General features: G+C 47.4%; 1 protein-coding gene and 1 non-coding gene across 7 annotated transcripts in view; one reads left to right on the top strand and one right to left on the bottom strand.

Moving 5' to 3' along the window:
• Positions 1-12,227, top strand: part of R3HDM2 (R3H domain containing 2) — a 2,186,793-nt gene that overhangs the window by 1,549,231 nt on the left and 625,335 nt on the right. The gene's annotated exons all lie outside the window — the stretch shown is intronic.
• On the bottom strand, positions 2,960-3,029 carry LOC138448225 (small nucleolar RNA SNORD18). The gene has a single exon (XR_011260068.1). It is a non-coding gene; the product is annotated as a small nucleolar RNA SNORD18 (small nucleolar RNA).

Raw genomic sequence — 12,227 nt, 5'->3', positions numbered from 1 at the left:
ACCATCCCATTGAAAGAACATTACCAGGTAAGAGAGTAACTTGTTCTTCTTTTCCTGCGAGGTTCCAATAGGTTTTTTGTCTGCCTCGAACCGCTGGTGTCATTGGGGTGTTGCAGTGTGGAAGCAGGTTGCGAGGTATGGTGTTAGATGTAGGGATTTTCTCTTCTCATGACATTTGTTCTGTTGGTCGTGGTGTTTGTAGGGGTGTGTTCTGTATTTGTGGCAGTTTGTACTGGAAGAGGGAGCAGCTGCAGTGGGATTGTTCCTTTTTCCCTGTTTCTTTGGCGGCGTCTCGTCGGGACACCTTTTGGCCATAGATGGTCGCAGGGTATGGATTATTTTTTTTCCTTTTCATTTGGGTTACAGGGACTGTAGCCAACCTATAGGATCTCTTGTGATTTGGAAGGTGTTGACTCTTGGCCTTTTGCCTTGTGATTGTGCGGTGCACTATGTGGCCTCGCTTCTTTTGTACAATTTCTGAGATGTTTGAGGGATTCTTGCTTGGGTTTTTATAGGGTGCAGGTAGTTTGCTGGGGGATTCCTGGGTGGCTGCCTAAATAGTGGATTTGGGTTTCGTATCTCTTACCTGTGGGTGAAGGGTATAAGTGCAGTGGTGTTGGGATATTAAGTATTGGAGAGACGGTAGGCAGTTGGATTATCGGTTGCTTGTGGGAGGTGAACGACCTGACCTTGGTTCTTAGTTTTGTAATGATCAAGCTATGGTTAGTTGCTTTCAGCGGGTTGCCGGATGTTCCTGGACGGTTGGTGAGGGCCTGGGTTTCATAAAATAGCTTGTGATTACTAGATAGTGGTAGAAAAGCCTGGGTTTTGCAGTCTTGCAGATATAAACACTGTCTTAGATTCCTAGATAGTGGGAGAAAGGCCTAGTTTTCACTGAAGGCGGTAACAACCACACCTACGTTTGAGATTCCTAGACTGCATGGAGAAAGGTCTGGTTTTCTCAAAATGGCAGATATAAATACACCTATGTCTTAGATTCCTAGAAAGTTTGAGAAAGGTCTAGTTTTCACAAAATGGCAGATATAAACACAGCTGAATTTGAGATTCCTAGACAGCAGGGGAAATGCCCAAGCTTCAAAATATTAACAGTATTTAAGTGCGCTTGGATTCTCACTGGTCTTCCCATATGATGTCAAGGGCATGCGTGATTGGTACAGTTATTGCAGGTTTTGGTTGTTTAGGGTGAGTTGAGCGTTAACGTGGCTATTAGTACCTGAAATTTGTTCCTACCTTATCCGTTGTCGGCCGTCTAGTCCCCGTCTGGCAGGTGTGGGCACTGGACACTGTCAGGGCAGCTTGTGTTGGTCGGTGGTGGAGTGTCTTGGTCACCACCCAGATGAGTGGAGGTGGGATGCAGGCTAGTGTTAATTTTCTAGGTGTGACGCAATGCTAGTCTTTACAAATCTTCTGAGTGCGACGCATGGCTAAACTTCACCAGGACAGAATGTGAATGCTTAAATTGGGGGCACAGCAGAAGTGCAAACACCTAGATTTGAGGTATCTGAATAGATGGAGAATGCCTACATTTGGAATCCAACAGTGAATAACATCACTGAGTGTTTGTTACACAACAGTGAAGGGGTATTCTTTACTAGTTGGCTGATTTTGGTATGCTTCTGTTCTGTAGGTAATGGAAGGCAGGGATTTTGAATACATTGATTGCTGTACTCCCCACCCAGATTACACTTGCCTTGTCAGTCGCTGCTGGTTGACGGCTGGCTACTGGCTTCTCAGGCAAACCCTTTCTTGAGCTGCTTCTTTGGGAGCTGCCCTTTGACTTGGGGCCCTTAGCTGAAGGGACTGCACGGGCAGTGGGCTGCTTTAGGGGGTGTGGATAAGAGCCTGACTCCTCGAGGGAGACTTCCAATCACAGACAATGGGCAGGGGAGAGGTCACACAGGTGCGGCAGAGAATTGGGAAAGGTCCAGAACGTAAGTGGAAAGGACTGCCAGAAACCAAAGGCAGAGACACACCTGACTATTCCAACCAATTGCAAGGGGGGAGGGTGGGGACAGGAAGAAAGCCAGACTTAAACACAGGGCTACACCCCAGGAACTGCACACTCTAGATGCAGACCAGCTCAGGAAAACAGGGTGAGAACCCACAGAAACACAAGAGAAACCCACCAGAGTAGCACAAACAAGTCAAAAAAAGATTGAAAAAAGCACCCAAACCCCTCCACAGGAGCACATGAAACAGGCCAAAAACGGATTACAATCAATGTACAACTACTCACTGAGCATCAACCAGACCCTAAGGCTGCTTTCCAAGTGGTTTCCTTAAAGGATCCTTCTAGATTGCAGTCCAGAAGGCAATAAGTAATAAGGCAGCTGCTACGTTTGGTTATCTTTGGAGTGCTCCTCGGCCAGTTATTTGCAATTAGCGCTCCAGCCAGTCTGTGCCAGCATCCACAGATCTATTCAGACTAAATACCTATCATTGATATGGTGGATTAAAGGAACTACACCTGTATAAAAATAAAAAACATTTAAAGTTTCCCCATAGGGTAATTTGGAAGGAGAAAGTGCATGTCTTGTGAACCTCAAAGTTTGTCCAAAAAAGTCTAGGTTCAAAGGGAGAGAACACCAAAAAAAAAACCGACAAATCATAAAAGCATAGACGGGACTGCCAGTACTTTTACCGCATTTATTGCCAGTACTTTAACATTTACTGGTGTGGTATGAAAATTGCACCAGTTTAGTGTCAAGGCTAGGTACTCTGAATATCCCCTCACCAATGGCTATAAGGGAGTGCTGTGACGCACTAAATGTGATGGTAAGAAACTAGTGTTCCCTTTGAGAACGTTGACATGCATGCCAGAAGGCAAGTAACTAATTTTTGCCCCCATGCATTAAGTAAACCATACCAGCATTTAAAAGATTTTTGGAACTTCAAACACCGGGGCAAAACACTCGGTTAAAAACAAGTCCAATTGTGTGATGTCAGAACTTCCACTGAAGTCATGCATTTCAGAAACACGGACAATGAAGTGGAGATCATCATACCATATACATCTCATACTCTACAAGTAGATTGAAACCTTTACCATACCAATGTGATTTGAAAACATTACCTGGAAAACTGGTTAATGCTTCAGTTGTCCTTTTAATTGATAATCAGTACAGAGGCTGGATGAGACAACACATTCTCATCTTACCCTCCATGCTAGAAATCAGACCTAGAAAATCTGGTTATGTTCAAAGGGACCGATTTGAGCCATGATCTGTCAATTCCATACACACAATAGTGTTGCATGAACTTTTAAAGCCCTGTTTGCAGAAACTCAAGTCCTAGTCAATGTGACTGAACCTTTTCTACTAATCAAAATTACATGTTCAAACGAACAGGAAAATACTGGTAATGTTCTTTCTATGGATTCCCACTCTCCCCCCCCCCACGCACAGATCCCTTATCTGGATAGAACTCACCCAGTGTTAGCTGTTCTCAGACAAGGGGCATCGAAAGGCTCAACGGTATTGCCCCCAGCTCTTGTGCTCCTCAGCTCCAGCACTCACAGCTCCAGACATGACATCAGTGTAGTATGCACTACATTCCACTACATTCCCAGACGTCCCCCCCCCCCCCATACCCTCCTTATCCTCAGTTCCCCATTTTTTACCCCCATGCTCTCAGGAGCTGAGGGAATCCCTTGCTAAGGAAAATGCATGCAACATTTATTTTGTTATTGTGAGGAACAACTACTAAACTTTGTAGACCAATGTTATTCTGGTAAAATCTGTGCAACAAGCACACTATTTTTGTTTTAACTCCTTTTATGACTCATCCACAAGAAAACCTTAGTGTGGAAAATGTGGGAGGGTGATGAGGAATCTGTGGGAGGAGAATTCAGAGAAAGAAAATTAAGAGCAACTCATTTTCCCTTCAATGGATTGCAACGCTCAAGATTCCTCATCTGGATAAATTCCCATAGCAGTAAATGAAACTGGAAATGGGCTGAAAGCATTACATTTGCCGGGGTTCCCTACCAAAACCAGCATCTGTGCCCCTATACAGATGTCTTTCACAGACACTACCCTTTGCAGAGCAGAAGAGGTTGCCACCAGCTTTGTGGTAGTGGACGGAGACCCGATGAGACACCCCCACTCCCTAAACTTTCCCTAAGATTCTCTTTATGCAAAGGACTATCCAATAAGAGTCTGTTTTCAGCCCAACCGTGACCCCGAAAACATTACAGACTTCAGGCACATCCTTACCCCGCCACATCATAGCATTCAGAGAAGCCGAGGTTGATCCACCTTAAAGGGGTCTGTTTGGTCATGGCCATGCTAGCACAGGAACCATCATAACCAACAAAAAGCCCCCGGAGGACGGGCCTCCCGACACTGCAGACCGCCTATTGAATACCCCATCAGCCTCCCACTGCTTCGCATAGCGATCTGAACATTTGGGTCAATCTTGTGTTCACCGACCTACGCATCCCCGAAGAGGGTAGGGCCCCCGATCCAGGGGCGTGTGCCTCCTCTAACCCAGGACCCATTCTGTGAACGTGACAAGCAGGCTAGCTAGATACGCTTACGTCCCACCCTCACCGACCCTCGAGCGTACAGCCACCATGTCAACGAAAATCGCGGAAGCGTGAGCAGCCGCCACTAAGGGTGACATTGCCGCACTGGTAAGCGAGATAAAAAACATGGGTGCCAATCTGGGTGGTAAAATTGACAAGATCACCCAGAGAATGGACAGCTTTGAGGAGAGGCTGGAGGGTGTCGAGCACAATCATGCCTCAATTGATACCCTTGAGACCCAAATGGCCATAAGGATACGAAACATTGAAAAAAGGGAGGTGGAGATACGCCTGAAAATGGACGATTTGGAAAACAGAGAAAGGAGGAATAACCTACGTTTTTTTGAGATTCCGGAACGCGAGGGCGAAACTGAAGAAGTCCTCAAAAGCACGATCCACGATATCATTAAAATTTTAACGGCGGACGAAGACATTGACGAACCCAAAACTGAACAAATACACAGGGCGGGTGGACCACCTGGCGGCCCGCGCTCGGTCCTTTCCAAATTCCACCGATACCAAGACAGAACTAGGATCCTTGAGAAGGCGAGATCTGGAGGCCCACTAACAATGGGAGGTGCCCAAATTACTATATTTCAGGACTTATCCTCACTCACTCTGGCGCTAAGGCGCCTCTACAGCCCCTTGACGAAATGGCTCAAACAACGGGGCACGCGATATAGGTGGGGATACCCCTTCTCACTCACCTTTGAGCACGGAAGCAGGAAAATCATCCTTCGATCTGAGGAGATCATCAAGGAATGCATTGTGGACATTCTAGGAACAGGCCCAAGAGACGGTGAGGGAGGCGAAACCGAGCGAGCTGGAATGCAATGGGAGCTCCAGGGCCCTAGGAGAAAAAGAGTAAAAGGTTCAAGAAAATATAGGCACCTTAACACGCCTGACAGCGGAAAATGAAAGCGAGTCTCGCGAATATTACAATTCAACGCATCAAAATCCACGGATGAGATACTGGAAACAGACCACCACAGAGATTGAGACCCAGGAACACAACAGACATGGGGGCTGCCGGCTGTTGAGCTCCTCCCTGAAGTAAGGGGGGAAATGAACTTCCGAAGAACGCACGTAACGTTACACCTTTGTATGCTTATTATTGTTATTGTTGAAATATGTAATGTTGGGGGGTAGGGGGGGACGGGAAGGGGGCTCAATCTTATGTTAAAATGGTAAACTTGATTGGGGCCGTGAAGCAACGGTCCCCACTGATGGTCCGACACTGGACTGAACACTTTCATCAAGTCCGAGCCGGACGCCGTCAAAGGCCGCGAATGTTGCATCCTCAGTTCCTGGGATCACTTGAACACCATCAACCCAGGAGGGCAAGGGAGGGGGGAGGGAAGGGGGGAATAGAAACTTGGAAAAGGTAATAGCACCATCTGAACTAATCCGACATACCAAAGATAATGTGGGACTGGGAGACCGAATGATTGTCTGGCCGCTGAAACTGAGCAACATCCGAAAGATAACCAACGATGGCATTATCTGATAAGCTTAAAGAAAGGGACTGTCACGGATGATGGGAACCAGCGGATTATCCTCCAAATCTGATAAATCAACGTCCACCTCCCCTTTCTCCTCACCTGTCTCTTTCGAAACGGTTTCTCGTCTGGAGGCCTTGTTCTTGGGCTTCTTCTTCTTTGTGAAGAGGTACGGCCGTCCGCGGGAAGAAGCCACCCTGATCCCCCGATTAAACAGGGAAGCAACCGGCCCCCGTCCCGCAGAAACCAAGACAAGAGGAAAAAAGCAGCCGCTAAAAAAAACCTCTCTACGATGTAGTTGGTACGGATGCTGTGCAGGAAGAGATGACTGGAGAGCCCGGGAATGCAGGAAAAAACCGGAGCAGGAGAATCAAGGTAAGTCTCTCGGTGCGGCAGGAAGCTGGATAGTCCGGAGATGCTGATACTGAACTAGGAGCAGTGCGAGGGACTGGAATGGAAGTACCGCCAGGAACCAGGAACGAGATCTGGGAGAAAGGAAGGAGAGGAGAACCCCGAAAGGTAAGAGGACCGAGAGGACGGAAAGACAGAAAAAGGGAAGGAAGGGGGAGAAGCTGAGTGAAAGGATACCGCGATAGACTCCGCGGAAAATGGCAACAGGAAAAGGCACGGAAAACAAAGTAGCACGGCAACCAGGAAAAGGAAACAAAGTTGCAACGCACAGAGCCCAGGAGAGGGCGTGGTTAAATACAGAAACAAGAGAAAAAGACTAGACCGTCAAACCAGGAAGTGAAAGAAAAAACACGGAACAATCTAATGGCGCCGCCAACGCCAAGCTTTCCATAACCGCCAGCGACCACCAAAAGACGACGGCATGACAGGGACTCCCTCAGAGTTGGGACCATCAATGTGAAGGGCTTGACTCACCAACTAAGAGGTCACTGGTGCTTAGGGAATTTCACAGATCCAATGTTGACATCCTTCTCCTACAGGAGACGAAGTTTGCCAAGGGAGAGGAGCGGAGCGTTCTGGGGAGACGTTGGGGGGGTTGGGGGCCTGGAATTTTGGGGTTCTGGTCCACTTAGGAAAGGAGGTGTCGAGAAGGGAATTAAATTTGAAGTGGAGAAGACATGGTCCGATGTGGGCGGTCGTGCCCTCTGATAACAGGAAAAATTGCAAAACTGCAGGTAACCATTGCCACTGTATACTCGCCCAACACCGGACAGGCAGCATTTCTTAAGAAAACGATCCTTAAAATAATGTTAGAAGCCACGGGACATATCCTGGGAGATGACTTTAACCAATGGGCAGACCCGTCCAAAGATTGGAAACCGGGTAAACCTGAAACGAGAAACCAATATAGAGGGGATCGGACTGAACTGTCTGAAATTATGGAACTCTATGAATTGAAAGATGTGTGGAGAGTTTTGCACCCCGGCGAAAGTGGATACACCTTCTATTCGAACCCCCATAACACATTCACCCGTATAGACTACATATTTCTCGCGAGAGATCTCGCAAGCACTGCACGTTATTCAGATGATATCCCGATAACATGGTCCGACCATGACATGGTCCTAGTAGATATTAACTGGGCAGACTTACCCGTTACAGGGGGAACCTGGCGGTGCAATGAGACCCTCTGGAAAAATGCGGTCTTTAAACTGAAAGGGAGACCGAAATCAATGAATACTTTAATACAAATAACAATGGGGAAGTTTCCAAACAAACGATCTGGGAGGCTGGGAAGGCCACATGGAGAGGCATTTTAATATGCGAGGGGTCCTCTAAGAAAAGGGAGCGAAAGATTGTTGAGCATAGACTACGGGCTGAAATACGCCAGCTAGAGGGAGACTTAAGAAAAAACTCACAGGTGGACCCTGATAAAAAGGAAAGCAGCCCAACGAAAAAGGGAGGAACTACGGCTGTTGGAACACAATCAAGTAGTACGTAAATTGCAGTTTCTCAAACTGAAATTTTACGAAAAGGGAGACAAAGCAGATGCGCTATTAGCAGCCAGACTTGGGGAGCAAAGGGCGGAACGCAAGGTAAAGGAAATAATAGAAGACTCCACCCTCTTGGCACCCCCCCTCCCCCCGCACTATCCCAGAGTGCTTCGCCAACTTCTACGAAAACCTATACACCTCTGAAATAACTTCCGACCAATTAGACACAACCTCCTACTTAGCACCAATCACCATGCCCACAATAAAATAAGGCCCGCAGACACTGAGCTCCTTGACTCCCCAATCGTTGAACAGGAAGTCCAAGATGCAATCAAAAGGCTAACACTGGGCAAATCCCCAGGGGAGGATGGTTACACCGCCGGCTTCTATAAAACCTTCAATAAGCAATTAACACCCTTCCTAACAAAACTATTCAACAAGATGATAAAGACGGGGGTGGCACCAGATTCTTTCAAGAGAGCACTGATAACAGTGATTCCCAAAGAGGGGAGAGACCCCAAACTCTGCGGATCTTACCGCCCCATCTCCCTCCTTAACCTCGATGCCAAAATCTATGCCAGAGTATTGGCTGCAAGACTGGAAACACTAATGCCCCACTTAATTCACCCTGACCAGGTCGGGTTTATTCTCGGGAGACAGGAAGCCGATACCATGTGCAAAACATTACACCTCATCCATGCAGCTCATAACCTTCCAAGCGAATCTGCCCTTCTGTCGATCGATGCAGACAAAGCCTTGGACAGGTTAGAGTGGGAATTTCTGGGAACAGTCCTACAGAAAGTTGGTATAGGCTCGAGAATTCGAGAGGGGATACGAGCGATATACACATCTCCCAAGGCATCGATATTTGTAAATGGAGAATCTTCGAGATGGTTCGAGCTACACCGGGGGACCAGACAGGGATGCCCACTCTCTGAAATTTTATTTGCACTCTCCTTAGAACCCCTAGCTCAAAAAATGAGAGCTGACCCTAATATAGAGGGAATGCGACTAGGGACAACGGAATATAAAGTAGCACTGTATGCAGACGACATTCTCCTACACATAACTAATCCTTTAATATCTATCGCCCACGCCCTTAAATTAATAGACGAATATGGCCAATTCTCGGGGTTCAAAGTAAATAGGACCAAGTCCATACTGTTCCCCCTCCAGGGATCTGCTGAAGAGAACGACGTTAAGTTCCTCCCTTTAGGCCTTAACTTGGAACACACTACTTTACAATACCTGGGCATACAGATCACCAAAACCCTGAACAACCTATATGAAGCCAATTTCCCCCCCCCTTCTCTGGCGATTCACAGCGGATCTCAAAAAATGGAACAAACTCACGATTTCCTGGCTAGGGCAAATTATTGCTGTCAAAATGGTATGCCTCCTCCGATTCCTGTACCCCTTCCAAATGTTACCAGTAGAGATACCGAAAGGGTTCTTTATGGAAGCCAAAAAGATTACAATACGATTCATCTGGCAGGGGAAGAAAGCAAGAATTCCATACAATACGTTAACACTTCCCAAAGATAAGGGAGGGGTGGCGCTCCCTGACCTGAAAACTTACTACAAAGCCGCCCAGTTGCGTGTCCTAACTCCACACCTTGGGGATCGTACAAAACCTCCAATGGGTACAAATGGACAACCATTACCTGGCCCCGGCTACGGTATTGGAGTGGCTATGGACCCAACACAAAAGGGTGCAAAGGAAAATCAAAGACCACCCCATATTGAGCACCATATGGCGGACAGGCAAGGAAATGCACAAAATCGCTTCCTGGCCGTCCCCGCTCAGCCACCTATGGTCACCCATCATAAACAATCACATCCCCAACATGGGGAGGTTCCAATCATGTTATGAGGTGGGCCAGAAAGGGTGGGGCAGCTACAGAGAAAAGATTTGTTCATCACTCTACCAGAGCTGACGGAGGCATTGGGTATAGGCACTCTATCCACATTCCAGTTTATCCAACTAAAAGGTGTATTAACAAAACCCAAATAGACACAAACTTAAGAGACCTTACCCCGTTTGAGAGACTTAGACTCTAAATCCGACATGAAAGGTCTCATATCCGCAATGTACCAAGAGTTAATGGCGGCAGGAGAGGGATCCACGGACCCCCTGAGAACTAGATGGGAAAAAAATATTGGAGAAGAGATACAACCTGACCAATGGGAAATAATGTGTAGAGCGGCTTCCAAGACCTCCATATCCAGCCAATACAAACTCCACGCCATCAAACTCTTAAACAGGTGGCAATACGACCCCCTCCGACTCTCCAAAATGTCCCAAACAATGAGCCCAAGATGCTGGAGAAAATGTGGAGAAACAGCCAACTACTGGCATATTTGTTGGGGTTGCCCACGCATCAGTGTTCTGGGACGAGGTCCTCGGGTGGATCAAGGAAATAGACGGGATTCAAAGAGACGCCAATCCCTACTTAATATTATTTGGTCTAGAAAGAGACGAAGACGACTGGATCAGAGTGAAAGGCCTAACTCCCCACCTACTCTTAGCTGCGCGGGCCTTATTAGTGATCAAATGGAAGTCCCCAACAGTCCCAGGAAAGAATGAATGGATCAACTTGGCATCAAACATTTATTCAATAGAAACAATAACCGCCTCCCTACATGATAAAGCGGCCCAATGCAAAGCTTTATGGGCGGACTTTAAGAATAAATATCTCGCAACGACCTCCGACTCCCAACCGGGGGAGCCCACAGGGTCCTGAAACTAGACGCCAAACCCAGCAAATCACTGTGGAAGGAGACTCATATTAAGTGGTAACAGAACCGCCAGACAATGGAACTATGTTCACTGTGCCTTCGTAGCTCCCACGCTACAAGAATGTTCATAAGATGTATGCTTATCCAAGAAGGGGAGGGGGGTGGGTGGGGCGTAAAGCCTAGCTGTTGATGTGATATACCCAGAGATATGGAATTACTGTCAAATTAAGAAAGTGAAATGATATAACATGTTCTGTCTCAGTTAAGCTATTATATGTTAATGGAGGTGTACAACAGAATGTGACATTTTTTCATTTTCATTTTTTTTCTCCTTTTATGTTACTCATTTAAAACTAATAAAACCAAATTAAAAAAAAGCTACTTTGAAAACTCGCGAATGGACAACGATAGAGCCTAAGAAAAACAAGAAAGAGGGGCGACAGCCCTTCTGTGGTAGCCCATCCTCTCACACAGACCACGCTAAACGAGGGCAAGCAGGAACACAAGACGAATGAGATACTACAGAAGGCCCAGACTCTAATAGCTACGAAAACCCTAGGCAGGGCACACAACAAAGCACCTCACAAGCTAGCGCCACAAAGAACCATAGGAATACAAGGAGGCGGGAGACGCGGGAGGAGGGAAGGGCGATTGGAATGGGAATTCCTGCGTGGGTACATGCTGGGCAGAAATTAGGGTCCAGCTCTCGTGGCCATACGAGGGGGGGCTAAGCGCCAGTTGGATCCATCCAGCGAGGGGAAGGGGGAAGGGAGAATGGGGGCAGGGAGGGACGGAGCAGTACTTTCAGCTTGATGGAGACAAAACAAGAGAGGGACCACCCAGAGGAGGAGCAAAGGTAGGTCAGCGCACACCAAAGAGGCACAGGTCTCCCCAAATAGACTGCCGGGACACGGGACACCAAACATGGCTCTAGTTAATCGATTAAAGATCCTATCGCTCAATATTAATGGCTTGAACTCCCCGCTCAAGCGAAAGAAGGTCGAGAGATACCTTAGGAGAGAAGACCCCCACATTGTCGCCTTACAAGAAACGCACATACAAACACGGGATACCCACAGGATCAGATTCTGGGGATACAGGGTAATCTTTCAGGCTACACAACCTAGCAAAAAAGGGGTGGGGGGTTTTCATAGCTCTAAGACGGGCTGGACCTAACTGTAACAAGTTCAGAGAAAGACAACGAAGGCAGATAACTCGCAGTAACAGTGGAAGGAAGGAGGGAGGCAAACACGATTGCAACATTATACGCCCCTAACATGGGTCAGGTCCCGTACATACAACACGCACTCAAACGCTTAGAGGGCTATGCTGCTGCCCTCCGGGGACCTCGAGCGAAAACTACACCAATTAGGCCTAGTAGACGCATGGAGAACTAAACGGCTGGAGACGGAGGGGTACTCCTTTTACTCCCATGCCCACAGATCGCATTCCAGAATTGATTACATCTGGCGGTCCACTCCCCTGATGGGCAAAGTAGCTGACATTACGCTGGTGGCTATCGCCCTCTCTTACCACGCG

This window comes from Ambystoma mexicanum, chromosome 3q (assembly GCF_040938575.1).
Source record: "Ambystoma mexicanum isolate Mex_15411 chromosome 3q, UKY_AmexF1_1, whole genome shotgun sequence".
NCBI classification, from domain to species: Eukaryota; Metazoa; Chordata; class Amphibia; order Caudata; family Ambystomatidae; genus Ambystoma; species Ambystoma mexicanum.
Note: the sequence above shows the minus strand (reverse complement) of the source record. Positions and strands in the feature narration are given on the sequence as shown.